Below are 14,814 nucleotides of genomic sequence, written 5' to 3' on the forward strand. Positions count from 1 at the left end.
GATAGCCGTTTTTGCTGCCAAATGATAGGACAACCAATTATTAAGTCTAGGCATCAATTACTTTCACACATTGGGCCTTGCTGGCCATGCTTTGTTTCTCAGCACTGTACTGTACCATCGTTTCTTCCACCACTTTATGGGTAAAAAAATGCAGCTCTGGCCGTATGGAACCACCTTTTGTGGTGACCACTGCCTTACGTAAACCTAAATTGTGTTACACGGCTTCGGTTTGATGCAGCCCATAAGCTATTTAATCAAATTGATCGTTACATAACAAACTGAGTGGGCTACAGCCATCGGAGCTCCATCCTTCTGGCAGTATCCAGTCCCTGTGCGAGATGAACGCAGTGAAACGAAGCGGCCCCGTCTCCAGCGTGGTCATCCCTGTATCATCTGACCGCCAACAGTTCTGATCACCGTGTCCAAGCAGCAGGAAATGCAGATGTTCTCATCTGCAACACTCTTGAGTTTTGTCAGCTGAGAGAAAAAAAAGACAGAAAAGAACAGAATTTCCTGCAGGTTTAAAATGGATTTCTTGTCTCTCTCTCTCTCTCTCTCTCTCTTTCTCTCTCTGTCTTTTTCAATGAGATCTGTTTGGTTGTTCGCTCTGCTTAGCGTTCAATGCCGACATGTAGCCAGAGGGAGGTTTAATACCAGGGTATGCTGTAGATTTATGTGTCCGTGTGTTAAAAGATGAGGGGCGTGGGGATGAATTCCTTTGTTTAAATGTAACCTGAACTTAGCCGCTGTGACGCGCGAGCAAAATCAGTGCAGTCGAACCTAAGCTCAGTGTGTGTGTGTGTGTGTAAAAGAAAGAGAGAGAGGTGCTGCCTGCCTGCCACCCCATTCACAACTCTCGCTGGCAGCAGTCGCAGATTCCAGACCAGGCAAGCGAACGTCATTGCCTGTCCAAGTGAATGAGAGTAAGGGGGAAAAACTGCACTGCTGCATTCAGATGCCTTTCCTGAATTGCTGTAACAGATCTGGGGTTATTAAGTTTGGCCAACTAGACTGAGTCCCGCTCCACTGCCTGTGGGTTTCCATTATCTGGGATTGTTGCTTTCGAGCGTTGTCATCACCGCAACAATAAAACGGATCGCCGCAAATTACGCTAATTGAAACTGAAACAAGCCCAGACGGAACTGAAAGTCTAATTCGGACCAATAAAAGATGCAAACACAATTGATTAATGGGCGTGTAATTGACCGTATGGTTACGTAAGAAAGTAGTTCAAAGAGAGGAGATTGTGTGAAAATAAACACAATGGTCGACTTTACTTTCATGACTCATACTGGGCTTGGTTGGATTCATCGGCTGTCGACATTGCACATTTTATAGTTTCCAGTAGAAAAGCTAACTTTGTGTAGTGTAGCTGAAGCATGAAGGGAACACATGCATGATCAGCCTTTGAAAGTATTCAAAAAATCCTGTATTTTTTTCATCTCTTGTGGTGTAGGAACCACAATTTATTTTTTTACATTTTTTTTTTTTTGGGGCGGGGGTCCCCAAATCCCCGTATGCGTACTGTCGAGGTAAAAGGATTTTTTTTTTTCTTTTTCACAAATCAAAATCTGAAAAGTGTGGTGTGTCTTTCTGTCCAGCCTGCAATAGGCTCAGTACTTTGTGAAGATGCGTTTTGCTTCAACAAGAGAGGCAAGTCTTTTTGAGTATTTAATCCATGTTTGCAAAGAGACCAAACATTTAATTCCTTTTTTCATTTGCAAAATTCCTAAAGCACAGTCAGAATGTGTAAATAGTGTCTACGAACATCAATTGTCAAAAGAAAGAGACTTTCTTAATCAGATTTCAGTCTAAACCCCTAAGTTCCTCTCAGCAGCAGGATGTTGTGGCCTCTGTGTTTTGCCATGCAGGATGGTGTGTTAGTTTTCTGCCACACACTTTGTTTTGTAGGGCATAAAATAAATTTTTGTTCAAATCTGACCAAATCCCCTTCTTCATGGCTTGTGCTTAACTGCAAATGGGACTTTTTACAAATGCACCCAACAGACTTTTATTTGTAAAAAAAACAACAAATGTTACTCCTGAAGTAATTTATTTATTTATTTTTTTTTTTGCTATTTGCAGAATTTTGTTTTGGTCTATCACAAAAAATCCCAATTAATTTCTTTAAGGTTTTGTGGTTGGAATAGGAAGTGACAGTTTTTGAGATGAGCACAAATTTGACCGGAAATCGCAGCGGTGTGTACCTGGCTGCTCCGTCACATCAATACCGCTCACCCATAGGTACGAGAAAATGGAGTTCGTCCACACAGGTGGACACACTGGATCTTATCTGCAGTAATCCCCTACATACTTTTTCTTCTGCTTCACTGTTAAGCGCCACTTTCGGTTGATCCAGTAAGTCAAATCTCTATAAAATACCCCAGTGTTTGTGGCTGCAGCGAGACAAAAGGTGCTAGAAGTTCAAAAAGCGCAAACACTTTTGCAAGTGACCGTGAAGTCTCCTAATCCCCACAAGGGGCCAAAATGTTGCCGTATAACTCCAGATCCAAATACGATGATTTTGTACTTGAGGACGGTGCTATCATGCCTCTGGCCAGCCTGACAGGATGTTCAGATTAGCCCAAACACTGCAGCTAACTGATTAGTTGCTCTAAAGAGGTATGCGCAAAACAACCGTCATGAGGCTTTTCTCTGTACAAGCGACGTGTGTTCATGTTCTCTGAAGAGTATCTTGGAACTACAGCAGAGAGAGGGATGGGTGGGTGGGGGAGGAGATGTTGCTTTATCATGCTAACAGAAACCCAGGATGCCGACTGGCATTGCATTTAAAGCTGCGGCATTGATTTTTAGTGTGCCGCTTGATCCTCCGCCTGCCTGTTGATGCTAATAGGAGTACAATTTACACAATTCGGGCTTCTTGTTTGTCTTGTCACTCACAAAGTTTCTCCCCTTCTTTAACTTGGACGAAACAAAACATAACAATAAAAAAAAAATGGGCCTGAACAAAGGTGCTTGTTCCTCCACTGGAAAGGGAAAAGCCACTCATTGAAAGATGGCGATTCACTCCGATGCGCCTCATTTGTTTCTCCGATTCGCTGAAAAGGGGTTCAGGTTGATTAGTAAACTCGAAGCTCTTCATGACTTCTGTGTCCTCACAACCATGCCAACCTACTGGATTGCTTCACCTGTGTTTATGATCCCCATGTGATCATTTTACGACTCAATATAACTCAGATTGCCAGGTCGGTTGTTTCAGAAATAACTACAGATAGCATGTTGTGAGCATAAACATCCTCATATAAGGGGAATGTTTTTTATGTGAAGGCGGCAGACTACGTAAAGTTACAGAGGCTTCACCTTCATGGCACACCTAACTGTTCCTCTAACTGAAGTAGATGGTGAGAATAGGAACCTTATTTCTTTCCTTTTCCCCTGAGGTAAAAAAAATATATATATATATATATATATATATATATATATATATATATATATATATATATATATATATATATATATATATATATATATAAATAATGTGACATAGAGGCTCATTTCCTATAGCTTCTCTTTAAAATAGAAATGAGGAGGGAACACAACAAATTCAAGTTGATCTTTATACGTCAGAAAATATTTACAAGAAACAAGCCACTGGCCTAAGCTTGCCCAAACTGTGTACGGTAGATACAGTCAGAGCAATAATTAGCCAGTTTAAAACAAGAAGAGACAACGACCAATGTTTACCTTTCCACACGCAGTGAGCACGATGGGTAGTGAAGTAAAATAAAATCTCAGAAGTTAACTGTTAAAAAAAATAAATATATTAATTGGAGTCACCAAGTCTCTATAAGACTATCTGCAAGCTGACTGGTTATTCTGGTCGGCACGTCAGAAAAAAAGTTGGGGGTTTTTTGTTGTTTTTTTAACCATCAAAAATATGTGCTGTTTGTTAACTGGTGCTGGGATTTTAACCGGTCAGATGAAACTACGATTGATTTCAGCAACAAATTCTCCCTTTGTGTTTGGTTGGAATTAAACAACCAAACATGTGGAAAAGAAATCTCATGCACACTGTTGCATACAGTGGAGGACCCGTGATGCTGTGGGCCTGTTTCAGCTCCTAAGTGCCTGGGAAATGTGCAGGACTTTCTAAATAAATGTCTAATGGACTCAACTAGTAACTAAATATAAATTTAATTGTTGGCTTGTCAGTGGCCTTAAATTTACATTCTGTCAAAGTAAGACACAAATCTAATCTTTTGTAAATCCTTCCAATATTATTTAAATTCAAATTCAAAAATACATTATTGGTCCCAAAAGGAAATTAAGTGCCACTGTAAGTCATATTGATTAATTTGCCCACTGCCCCCATTACCATGTTACATGAAGGTTACTGTAGTTGACGTTTTACAAGATTTTCAGTGTGAGTTTGCATAGAGGGCTCTGTATATACAGCCAAATTCAATACATTAGAAAAGGTCCTTTATTTCAGTATCTTAATAGGCTCAATGCAACACGAGATTGTGATAAGTTACACACAGACTGATGCTTTTAAGCCTTTATTTCTTTTTAATTATGACAATTTTCCACTTGGAGCAAATAAAAATATGACATTAAAGGTTAGAATATCGCATCACACCAGCAAAAAATAAATAAATCAAATTTTTAATACAGAAATGTGGATTTATAAAAAAAAACAAAAACGTAAAATACACCTGGGATATATTCTAAAATATATTTTATAAATATAGCTTGTTTGTTATTTCTTGTCTAGAAATAACAAACAAGCTTCACATGAACACCGATTTGAACCTATTTTAAACATGAGACTCTTATTCTGCAGCAGTATTCCGTTGTTTCTTATTTTGTTAAGTGAATCCCCTGTAGCTGAAAAAGCCGAGGCTTTACCTGCGTTACACAGATGCTGTGAAGCAGTGAAGAGGCCAAGGTACCTACTTCTCCATCGGCAACGCAGCACAAGGCTCGCTGTGTTTTGAGTAGGAGTGTGACTCATTTTTTCTTGAGTGGAAAAAAAAAAAAAAAATAAATAAAAAATCAGCTCTCTGGCTCCTACTATCTCTATTGTTATTCCCACTTCTACCCACACATACAGTATACGTAACTCATCTGGAAGCAACAAGTTCACGCCTGTTCTCCGGGGGTTTTGTGGAGTGGCATGCTGGGAAATACAGGAAATAATTGAAGAAGAAGTGGACAGGGTGGGCTTACAAGGCAACGCTAATGCAGAAACGTTTGAATTTCACTAGTTTGTTGCTGTGGCAGTCAAAGAACGCATGCGACAACTCAACTGCAAGTCTCTTTTGTCTATTGTTTGGCTGCAGGTGATTGCTTACCCTGCAATTTCTCTCTTTTTTCTTTTTTTTTTTTCTTTCCTGTTTGCGTCTCCGCTGGCATATCTCAGTAATGGATCGGCCCATGAATATTTGATGTGCCTTAATCAAATAATCAGTGCTCTAAGTTTTCAGCTTCCTGAATGATGGGCAAAATGCTGGACAGTGCAAAACGGTTGACGGTAAATGTCCTGCAAAAACACCAGGATTTCATAAAAGATTCAACTACTTAGCTCAGCAGTAAACTGCTGGTGTGTCTCAGAAAGCAGAACTATACAGACAGATCCACTCAATAAATTACAATAGTTTGGAAAATTTCATTTATTCCAGTAACTCAATAAGTAGAAGAGATTCTATAGTAGGGCTGTGCAGTAAAGACTTTTATCACTATATTTTTTGGTAGTATTGTGATGATCAGAAAAACTATTTTAAAAAAAATACTAAAATTAGTTTCATTTGGGCGCCTACCTTCAGTTGGACTATTATTTCTGTCTGTGTGTGTCACTAGTTTAATAGTCAGACTGTCATGAATCGATCCACGTTCTCTCAGTTCCACCCCAGTTCAGCAGAGGGCCCTGAGCAGACTGTCTACTTTACACACCTGGATCCAAATTGTATTAGGTTTCAATTTGGAGCCAATTTTTCTTCCTCGCTTTAATTCTCTGTGGCATAAATTCAAGGTTTCAGTAGCTTACCTCTGAGATTTTGGTCCTTATTGATGTGAAATCATCACTCAGTTACTGCAGATGTATTGACTAAACATTGATGATGCTCCTCTTCACCTCAATGACTCGTTGTTTAATTATGACCTGGTGTCTGTATAAACCATTGGTGTCATGTTTTTGAAGGAGCCAAATTGAATTTGTTTGACCTTTGTGACGTGGTGCGTAATCCTGCTGGAAGTAGCCGTCAGACTAGTGGTACACTGAGGTCATACGGGGACCGACATGGTCAACAACAATACAAACAATATGTTCAATGGTAGTAAGGGGCATAAACGGTGCCAAGAAACTATCCAGCACATCATTACACCACCAGCACCAGTCTGAGCTGCTGATGCAACACATGCTACTAAATGTTATTCCTGCAAGTTAATGACACATTGGACGAGGCAACGTTTTTTTTTCAACCCCATCAACCACTGGTTGTAATGGGTGATTATTTGAGCTGCTGTTGGCTTTCTAGAAATTCAAACCATTCTTCGCGTCCTCCTCTGACCTTTGACATCACCAGAGCATTTTCATCCACACAGGCGGTGCTGTTTCCTCATCTGGGTCTGAAATACTCAGCAGCACCCTTGCCATATTCAAATCCAGCTACACGTCGATGTTGTCTTGATTCTGATGCTGCGATTAAGCTTGCTCTTTTACTGTCATCTGATTGGTTGGTTTGCTTTTTGCGCTAATGAGCAATCGGACAAATGGGATTACTCAGGCTGAACCTGGGTATTCCTCAGTGCTTACAGTAGCGTGGCTTTTGGACCTGATATTGCTAAAACGCTTTAAATCCCCCTTTAATTTGAGGCCTTCTGTGCAACAGAGATGAACAAAAACAAAAAACACAGCTGCGTAACAAGCAGGTTTCCCCTGAAACACAGACAATTTCAAAAGGTCTGTTTCACCAAAGAGTTTCAACTCGCGTAAGGAGACAACAGGCTCTAAAAAAGGTTTTTATTATTTCCTTCTTTCAAAGAATGTTGACCTTAAGGGACTAAAGGACATGAAATAACAACAAAGGAATGACACAAGTAACAAACTGTATGTGCAGGTGCGTGTGGGAACAAATAGGGAACAAATAGGGAAGACGGAAACAACTTGAGTTGGACACATAATCACTTTAACCTTTTTTTTTTTTTTAGGGAGGGAGGGGCTATTTGCTGCTCTTATGAATGTTTTTTCCATCAGGTCGATAAGTCAGCTCCACTTCCCTCCATTTTGAGGACTTTCCTCAGTGACACTGGAACAAATAAAAATAAATTCAAAATAAAGATGATCCTTTGGGATGACAGAGCCATTCACAGCATGAAAACACTCGCAAAGGTGAGCCAACAGCACAACACCTTGTTAGAGTGAAGAAACAGCCTATTAAGGCTGGCCTCATATGGACTATGCTCAGTCATCCCGGACCTTTATGGATGAGCAAACAGTGTGTATTACCCAGCATGCCCTGAGCGCTGTGTTTGGTGTGTGTGTGTGTGTAGTCCTTTGATCGGACAGCCCTATGTGTTATATAATTTCTGTCTATTTCATGCCCTTCACCCCCACCATAACATTCCAGGTTTTATTTATAGAGCAGGAAACTCTGGGCACCTGACTGTTCCCAGACAGGAAACGTACCCAGCCCCCTGCGTGCTTTTATGACACATTTTCAGCCTCGCATGGAAGTTTTCTCCCTCAACTTCTTCCTGCTTGAAGATGACACTGCCTCCCCAGCCACGGAGATCGCAAACTGGTTTGACCACCCGACTCTGTGTTAACACACTGCCACCGCCGCTGCCCTTGAGCCAGCCACTATTTTTAGCTCCGGTGTTTACAAGGGCAGGATAATAGGCACAGCTGTGTAGTTTTTCATAAAGCTTTGAGCAAATATCGCATCTGAGGGGCAACATGCTACCCACTGTCTGAATCCTGCTCCCCTCCCACATGAGTGGCTTTCGTCCTAAACGCAGCCGCATTGTTCCAGTTAGATTTGGTCATCCCTTTAACTCTATGGGAAAGCAGCTGTGCGCTAGCATCCATACAGCTGATACCATCTCCTCTTTATTGTCCGTGACTGATTCTGAGTTTATGACCTCCTCACTTAAGTGGATTACCATGTGAACCCCCCCGCCGCCGCCGCCTCCTCGCCCCTATGCTGGCGAAAGAATGGCCCGGTGTCACCAGGTAGACAACAGACGTCACGGACCGCCGCTTTTTGCAGATGCTGCGGCCAAATCATCCCGTTGTTATTATGGACCCTAATGAGGGATACGTGGATGGAGAGGCTCATTGAGGACGGTAATAATGAGGACCCCGGGCAGAGGCAGCAGCATGACATCATGCTGGAACAGGTCAACAAAGAGCGTCTTCCTGCTATAGTCCTCCCCTTTGGCTCAGGTCTGGCCAACGTTTCCTGCGGCTTCCTGTGGCACACACACCACACACACTTGGAGCGCTTTACCAAAAAAAAACAAAAAAAAAAACCCATTCGATAATCAGGTTTTGTCAAGCGCAGTGCTTTGAAATATTCTTTTGTCAACTTACAGCCTCAAACTTCAGTGTAAGTTTATTTCGATTTTTGGTAAAAGACCAACAGAAGCCATAGCATAATTATAAAGATGTTTTGTTTTTTTTAAATAAATAAAGATCTAAAAAGTGTAGTGTGCATTTGTAATCAGGTCACTGAAATTACAGCCACATGACCTTTGGAGTGTTACTCATTCCATTGTTGCTTAGGGTCGTTGAATTACTGGGAGGTGAGCCTTTACTTCCTGCTCTACTCTCCTGCAGCCTCTCCTGTTTTCTCATTTAGCTCTATTCATCTTCCTATGAACTCTGTCCAGCTTTGCATCCCTGCTGAATTGAAGCATGATGGTGCCACCACCGTGTTTCACTGTGGGCACAGTGTGTTCAGGGCGCAGCCTGTATTCGTAATGCTCAGAATCAGAATATTTTTTTTTTATTGTCACTGTTACAATAACAATGCCATTGAGAAGTTTGGCCCTTCTCAATGGCAACATAATAAATTATAGTAAGAAAAAGAATATCAAAGACACATGCAAAATCAAAACACACATGAATACATACAAAATACAAATTAAAAGTCAGTAGTATTTTATATTTAAAGTGCAGTGTGCTCTGTTCCAGAACAGCCTATTGTTGTGTTTGAATGCTTGTGGGTAAAAACTGATGTCGATCGGTTATTTTTTTTTCCCCCACCTAAACTGGGAATGTTTGCAGCTCTACCAGAGTTTCCAGGGGCCTGCTCGCGCAGACGGTCAGTTTAGGTGGATATTCCTGTTTTTGTAGGTGTAGGGTTAAGCCTCAAGCTGCTTGCTGTTTTCCTGGATCTTCGTCATTGTACTTGTTCATTAATGTTCTCCAATAAACCTCCGAGGCCTTCAGAGAACAGATGGATGGATTTACTCTGAGATTGACACTATCTCAGCTCAACAATAAATATGCAGGACCGGTGCAGATGGGTTTAAATGCTTAGAATACAGCGTTCTCTGCAGCAGAGTATTGTCTTTATTTACCCCTCGCTGCAGAACATTCACTCATGAAATGTTACGCAGCATGGGAAAAAAAACACAATCTAAAAAGGTGTGATTTTTCAGCTCGTGTCTTCTGCTCTGACTTGCAGCGGCGGACTGGTATTTGAGGCTTTTGTTATCAAGGTGCTTCTTGTGACATAGCGAAAGCGTACGTTGCTCAGAATCTCTCTGCGGATCCCTGACACACAGGAAGAGGATGTTGTTGAGTGCCAACGCAAGCTCTTCCGTCTTTTCCTTGATAACTTACTTGTGTATTTTTCACCCATGCTTTGCATTTTCAAGAACAGCTGCCCTCTTAACCCGCTGGTCCCGTGCGAATGCATTTTTAAGAAGCACGCAGTTGGACGTTGTGGGAGGGAAGGGAGAGAGGAGAGCGAGCGAGAACAAAGACGTTTGAATCTGTGGCTGGTTGCCTTGGTAGGCGTCAACGTTGCCGGTACGTCGCTGACCGCCAGAGGATGACTCAACCGCGACGCCGACATTTAACAGCTTAGACAGAGGAGGTGATGTGAGAAGAAGCGAAAGTTGGATCACTACAAAAGGGATGATTGGTTGTTTGTGAGCAAAACGAGGGGCTCAGCGCAGGCAGGAGATGAGTGCAAAAATCGACCAAAAATCCTTCTCACTTTTTGCACGGCGTGGGCGTAGAGAGCAGCTCACCAGGTACTCACAGCGCTCCGCTCTACCGGCGCGTTCACGTCGCATTCTGCTGCAGGTGTGACTGTATGCTGGGTTTACGGTGTGGCTCTCAGGATGTGGTTTCGTCTCGATGGCCGTGAGAGTCTAACTTCATGTTCGGGGCGGAGGCCAAGCGGTGGTGGGCGTGGCTTAGGTCACCAGCCTCAGATCTTTTCAAGTGTCAACACTTTAAGAGCACAACCTCACAGCTCAGTTTCTGAATGTGCGAACGGACGGGCCCTGCAGGACGCTGCGTCGTGGTTAAATTGAGCGGGAGGACATTGCTGCAGAAAGGTCACGATAACGACACGCCGATGTTTGGGATGGCGGTAACCCCCACCCACCCGTTCGTCAAAAGTAAAGCATGTTATGACACCCCCCCTCGCCCCCGGTGTTCTTGCCCGACTGATGTCGTTCCCTCTCTGACCTTACAATTTGCTACACTTGACGTGCCTCGGTGGTGATGTCACAGCTGCTGAGCTGAAACATAAATAAAGGGCGGCCACCGCACTGTGTGCATGGAACAAATTAGGCCGACAAGTTCCTGTGCGGAGGGAATCCACAGAGCGGCGCATATTTCAGCTCAAGTGTAACTGACAAACCATGAGAGAGCAAAACGGTTTAATAAAGGAGGAAATAAACAGAAGACAGGATGGTTTATAGACTTTTACAAGCACATTCATGCTTTCAGTAGCCTGGTTTTCATAAGAGTTCCTGGCAGTCTTTACAATGACTAAAACACATGGATGTTTGGAAGTTGTTGGGGAGTTGTTTTTTTTGACTCTGTTTTTTAAATAAAAATCTTTGTGGTTCTTTTTCTGTTGACATAACTAATTCTTTTGTAAACTTCCTTCAATGTCTAATTTCTCATTTCCTGCCAGCATATTTTCCCCTTCGTTGGCCAGATATGCATCAGGGATACAACAAGACTTGGGTATGGTTTGCAGCATAGCACAGAAAACATTTAAGAACAAGAATGTTTACGTTATCGTTTTTTTTAATATATATAATTATAACATCCATTATTACATGTATAATATCAGATCAGAAATCAGTAGTAGCTGTATGCACACATACAAGAAATACGACTCAAAGATTTTGGACTAAAATATAAAATTTGCATTTAAATTGAGGGGGACATTTCTGATTTAACATAGATGGAAAAACTTTTGTACTTTTTTCTTCAAAACCTTTTTGCGCAAAATATACCTGATTCTTATTCTTTACAGATTATGTTAGCACATTAATTAGTTGGGACTGTTTACTTGGGGAAACTTGTTTAACGGCAGCATTGTATTAACAAAAGTTTTTGTTTTTTTTTGTTTAGTTTTGTTTAGTTTTTTTGCTCCTTTAGGTTCCAAACCATGAAATATATCATATTTTTTAAGCTGGTGAAATAGTATCACTATCTAGAACCTTAGCTTAATGCCAGCAAGACACAAACTACATAACTTAGAAAAGGAGTAAAATGAGTAATATTTGCATGTTTGCAGGCGAGGTTGGGTTCCTTTTCATATACATACTTATAACTCTTCTAAAAAAAAAAACTTGTTTGAATCAGCTGAGCAAATATTCTGCCAGTAAAATATGATAATAGACTGCCAAGCAGCTTGGTGAGTATTGCATGCTAGTACCAGTAAATAGGAGAAAATAACGCCCAGTGAGTGAGTGAGTGTTTAATTTGTGTGTTAAATTTGTGTTTTATTCATTTTATCCATACTCATTTAATTACTAATTCTATGCTACTTTACCATAAATCAAAAGTAAAGCATGCTATGACATACAGAATGTGGGATCTCAAAATCTTAACAAGCAGAAGTAAATAGCTTGTAAACTCATTGCAGAGTCCCTGGCGTCCAACATGTGCTGGACGCCAGCACATGTTGGACAGTTCACGTCAAGAGTCTCACTAAAGATGCTGACATGAATTTTCTTATCCCTTGCCAGATCTTCTGTTTTGTTCCTGTTTTTCTCCAAAGTGAAGGTGGAGCTGTAATCGCCACAGTTGTTCTCCAGCACTGACAATAGGCAAGCACAGACAAAGACAATACACAGTCATCACCACCTCCCGCTCTGCGGTCTGAGATCTGATAAGGAGTTGAACCACTAAACTACAGCTACGCTCCTGCAGTTATGAGGTTTGCACGTTGGTCATTCGGATGGTGCGGTCTTCAGATTCTTCACATTGTTAAAATGTGCAAAAAATGTACAGCATATTTTATATTACCATTATTTATTAGATCGTTTTTAACACACATCTTGCTCTCTACGTCCTCCTGATGATTTAACAGCTTATAGAATCACTTTTAGTACTAATAATTTGAAGTAATTGTTTTCTACAAGACTTTATCCGTCGCTCACATCTTTGTAAAGGATATTTTCAGCTGGTCTACCATGCCTTATCCGATAGCTCTATTCTGCTGATGTTTGTTAATGCACAACTCACTTAAGGTTAAGCTGTCAAACAAGTGGCCTGAAGTGTAACTCTAGAATAGTTTGGTATAAGATATGCCTGTGTTATGGCTGCCAAAACATTGCACTTTCCCCACCTTGTTTAATAGTATAATGTGATACTGGTCTCCTCTTTCCAAATGACATAGTTTAGGAAGTCTTTCAGTTTACTGAGGTGCAACTTTGCGAACATCTTCCTGACAAACAAACACTTCCAAACAAACCCAACTTCCTCTTTGTTTTATTAACTGTATTGACATTTTTTTTTAAAAAATCTTTCATTTCTCAAAGCAAAGCATGATCTAATCTTGGGATGAATCTTTAGGTTCCTCAACTCCTGAAAAGATTGATAGTTGAGAAAAATGTTTCCATATCTAAATATTTTTGTCTCACTGCAAAGTAACAAGTCTAAGATATTTGGAAAATGGCTTTAAACTCCTCCCCGGATTAAAAATTGTAAAAATGTAAAGTCACTTCGTCTTTACATTGTGTTATCAAGCACCTGCAGGCTCCAGATCAGCCAGTTAGCAGAATGACTTCTTTTATAGAAGAAGTCACACTTGCCAGTAATAAATTGATTGAGAGTAATAAATGTTACTGAAACAGCAAGGGTGAGCTTACTTTCCTAGGCAAAGCTTCTCAATTTTAGTTTGGTTTTAGTAACACTATATTTGACGGGTTGAGAATAAGACTGTCATAACACCGTCATAAACATGTCATAACACCATCATAAACATGACATAACACCATCATAAACATGACATAACACCGTCATAAACATGACATAACACCATCATAAACATGTCATAATACCGTCATAAACATGACATAACACCGTCATAAACATGTCATAACACCGTCATAAACATGTCATAACACCATCATAAACATGACATAACACCGTCATAAACATGTCATAACACCGTCATAAACATGTCATAACACCGTCATAAACATGTCATAACACCGTCATAAACATGACATAACACCGTCATAAACATGTCATAACATTGTCATAAACATGACATAACACCGTCATAAACATGACATAACACCGTCATAAACATGTCATAACACAGTCATAAACATGTCATAACACCGTCATAAACATGTCATAACACCGTCATAAACATCACATAACACCGTCATAAACATGTCATAACACCGTCATAAACATGTCATAACACCGTCATAAACATGTCATAACACCGTCATAAACATCACATAACACCGTCATAAACATGTCATAACACCGTCATAAACATGACAACACAGTCATAAACATGTCATAACACCGTCATAAACATGACAACACCGTCATAAACATGTCATAACACCGTCATAAACATGACATAACACCGTCATAAACATGTCATAACATGTCATAAACATGACATAACACCGTCAAAAATATGACATAACACGTCATAAACATGACATAACACCTGTCACGAACATGAGTACGTCTTCATGAATATTTATGACTTGTCATAAAGTGTAATTGGGTGAATCATGACACTTTTAATACAAAGGTGACATTATTCAAAATGTCTTTGTTATGACAACTTGACATTAACCAAGAAATCATGATCTGACATAAATTTGTTATGAAATTATTACTGATTAAGCTTTAAAAATTATGCAGGTAAGACATAATGACATATTAAGTCTTGCTACTTGTTTCGCTTGACTTGAGGCAAGAGTTAATAGTAGTGACTCTGTTAACATAACATTTGACACTGTAATAACACTTAATGACATCATCATAACTGGTGCTACTTGTTCCACTTCAGGAATTTTTAATGACTGTTTTTAAAGTTTAATGAAATCTTTATTGTTGGTCCTACTTGTTCCACTTTATTTCAGGTAGGGAGAAATAATTACGGTTTTGTTAACGTTTTTGACAGTGTAATAACACTTAATGACATCATTATGATTACTATTATGACATATTAGGATTATTGGTTAAAGTCAAGTTGTCATAATGAAGACATTGTGAATAATGTCAACTTTGTATTAAAAGTGTCATGATTTACCGAATGACACTTTATGACAACAGTCATAAATATCCATGAAGACGTACTCATGTTTATGACAGTGTCATGACAGTCTTATTCACAA

The 14,814-nt window shown here is 40.2% G+C and overlaps 1 protein-coding gene across 2 annotated transcripts in view; it reads left to right on the forward strand.

Annotated features, from left to right (window-relative positions):
• The window catches only part of grk5l (G protein-coupled receptor kinase 5 like), a 40,373-nt gene that overhangs the window by 5,525 nt on the left and 20,034 nt on the right, over positions 1-14,814 (forward strand). The gene's annotated exons all lie outside the window — the stretch shown is intronic.

Source organism: Gambusia affinis, linkage group LG03 (assembly GCF_019740435.1).
Source record: "Gambusia affinis linkage group LG03, SWU_Gaff_1.0, whole genome shotgun sequence".
Classification (NCBI taxonomy): Eukaryota; Metazoa; Chordata; class Actinopteri; order Cyprinodontiformes; family Poeciliidae; genus Gambusia; species Gambusia affinis.